Below are 2,957 nucleotides of genomic sequence, written 5' to 3'. Positions count from 1 at the left end.
TCCATAACCATTTGAATCTGCCTGACTGAGATTTACAAGATGACCATAGCTTGCTTCATACTAACAATCTCCGTGGGATCGACCCTTACTCGCGTAAGGTTTATTACTTGGACGACCCAGTGCACTTGCTGGTTAGTTGTGCGAAGTTGTGATAAAGAGTTGAGATTGCAATTGAGCGTACCATGTTGATGGCGCCATTGATGATCACAATTTTGTGCACCAAGCTCTCGGCACCGTTGCCGGGGATTGTTTGAGTTTGGACAACTGACGGTTCATCTTGTTGCTTAGATTAGGTATTTTTCAGAATTTTTAAGAATGAATTCTAGTGTTTCAAGGTGATGTTTTCATCATCACCAAAGCTGATTGATTCTCATAAATTTAGCTCTTGAATGCAATGTCTTGCTGAAGCTTGGCTAGCCATGTCTAATTTCTTTAGACTGAAGCTTTAGACTAGCATTGCATGATTCCTGGAATTCTTATTAAAAATTTTGAATCTTTTTATTTTCTTCTCCATATAATTTTCGAAAAAAAATCCAAAAAAATTACAAAGTCATAAAAATCAAAAAAATATTTTATGTTTCTTGTTTGAGTCTAGTGTCTCATTTTAAGTTTGGTGTCAATTGCATGTTTCTGTTCTTCTTGCATTTTTCATGTGTCTTCAGTGATCTTCAAGTTGTTCTTGATGATTTACTTGCTCTGATCTTTAAATTCTCTTGTCTTGTGTGTTTTGTTGTTTCTCATATGGATTCTCAATTTGTTAGTGTCAGTAGTATACAAACTTCTAAGTTTGGTGTCTTGCATGCATTGTTTATTTGATTTTAGTTGCATTTTGATTATTCCTCATCATTAAAAATCCAAAAAAAATTTAATTTGTGTCTTTTCAAGTCAATAATATAGAGAATTGAAGATTCAGAACATACAGCAGAGGAATTACACAGAAAAAGCTGGGCGTTCAAAATGCCCAGTGAGGAAGGAAAACTGGCGTTTAACGCCCAAAAGGGTAGCATTTTGGGCGTTAAACGCCAGAATGGATACCATTCTGGGCGTTTAACGCCAGGATGGCACAAGAGGGAAGATTTTGTTTTTAATGCAAATTTTTTTTCAAGTTTTCAAAATTTTTCAAAATCATATCTTTTCAATCATATATTTTCAAAATCAATTTCTTTCCATTTTTCAAAAATACTTGCTAACAATTAATGATTTGATTCAACATTTCAAGTATGTTGTCTTTTCTGTTGAGAAAGGTTTAATATTTGAATCATATCTTTTCTTGTTATCCAAGTCATTGATTTTAAAAATCAAATCTTTTTAAATTATTTTTCAATCATATCTTTTCAATCAAATCTTTTTAAGACCATAACTTTTCAATCATATCTTTTTAATCACATCTTTTTCAAAATAGTTTTCAATCATATCTTTTTGATTTCTAATTTCAAAATATTTTTCAAAAATCACTTTATTGCTTTCTCAATCATATTTTTCGAAAATCATTCTTCAATTTTTCAAAATGTTTTTAAAATCTTTTTAATTTATTTTCGAAAATTTCTTCCCTACTTATCACATCCTTCTATTTATGGACTAACACTCCTCCTCAATGCATAATTCGAACTTTATCTTTCTAAGTTCGAATTCTTCTACCTCTTCCTTCTATTTTTCTTTTCCTCTGACACCTCAAGGAATCTCTATACTGTGACATAGAGGATTCCATATTTTCTTGCTTTCTTCTCTTTCATATGAGGAGGAGTAAAGACAAAAGCATTCTCGTTGAGGCTGACCCTGAACCTGAAAGGACCTTGAAGCGAAAGCTAAGAGAAGCTAAAGCACTACTCTCTGTAGAGGACCTAACAGAAATCTTCAAACAAGAAGAAGACATGGCAGCCGAAAACAACAACAATGCCAACAATGCAAGGAAGGTGCTGGGTGACTTTAACAATGCTAACAATGCAAGGAAGGTGCTGGGTGACTTTACTGCACCTACTCCCGACTTCTATGGGAGAAGCATCTCTATCCCTACCATTGGAGCAAACAACTTTGAGTTTAAGCCTCAATTAGTTTCTCTAATGCAACAGAATTGCAAGTTCCATGGACTTCCATTGGAAGATCCTCATCAGTTTTTGGCTGAATTCTTGCAAATCTGTGACACTGTTAAGACCAATGGGGTTGACCCTGAAATCTACAGACTTATGCTATTCCCTTTTGTTGTAAGAGATAGAGCTAGGATATGGTTGGACTCACAACTTAAAGAAAGCCTGAACTCTTGGGAAAAGCTAGTCAATGCCTTCTTGGCAAAGTTCTTTCCACCTCAAAAATGCCTTCTTGGTAAAGTTCTTTCCACCTCAAAAATTGAGTAAGCTTAGAGTGGAAGTCCAAACCTTCAGACAGAAGGAAGGTGAATCCTTCTCTGAAGCTTGGGAAAGATACAAACAATTGATCAGAAAGTGTCCTTCTGACATGCTTTCTGAATGGAGCATCATAGGTATCTTCTATGATGGTCTGTCTGAACTGTCCAAGATGTCATTGGATAGCTCTGCTGGACGATCTCTTCATCTGAAGAAGACACCTGCAGAAGCTCAGGAACTCATTGAAATGGTTACAAATAACCAATTCATGTACACTTCAGAAAGGAATCCTGTGAACAATGGGACGAATCAGAAGAAAGGAGTTCTTGAGATTGATATTCTGAATGCCATACTGGCTCAGAATAAAATATTGACTCAGGAAGTCAATATGATTTCTCAAAGCCTGTCTGGAATGCAAGCTGCACCAGGCAGTACTAAGGACGCTTCATCTGAAGAAGAAGCTTATGATCCTGAGAACCCTTCAACAAAAGAGGTGAATTACATGGGAGAACCCTATGGAAACACCTATAATCCTTCATGGAGAAATCATCCAAATCTCTCATGGAAGGATCAACAGAGACCTCAACAAGGTTTCAACAACAATAATGGTGGAAGAAA

The 2,957-nt window shown here is 35.6% G+C and overlaps 1 non-coding gene across 1 annotated transcript; it reads right to left on the bottom strand.

The window, feature by feature from the left end:
• Positions 1-2,349: 2,349 nt before the first annotated feature.
• On the bottom strand, positions 2,350-2,457 carry LOC127745237 (small nucleolar RNA R71). Its single transcript, XR_008006434.1, has one exon. It is a non-coding gene; the product is annotated as a small nucleolar RNA R71 (small nucleolar RNA).
• Between the last annotated feature and the right edge of the window lie 500 nt (positions 2,458-2,957).

This window comes from Arachis duranensis, chromosome 2 (assembly GCF_000817695.3).
Source record: "Arachis duranensis cultivar V14167 chromosome 2, aradu.V14167.gnm2.J7QH, whole genome shotgun sequence".
NCBI classification, from domain to species: Eukaryota; Viridiplantae; Streptophyta; class Magnoliopsida; order Fabales; family Fabaceae; genus Arachis; species Arachis duranensis.
This window is presented reverse-complemented; position numbering and strand designations above follow the sequence as displayed.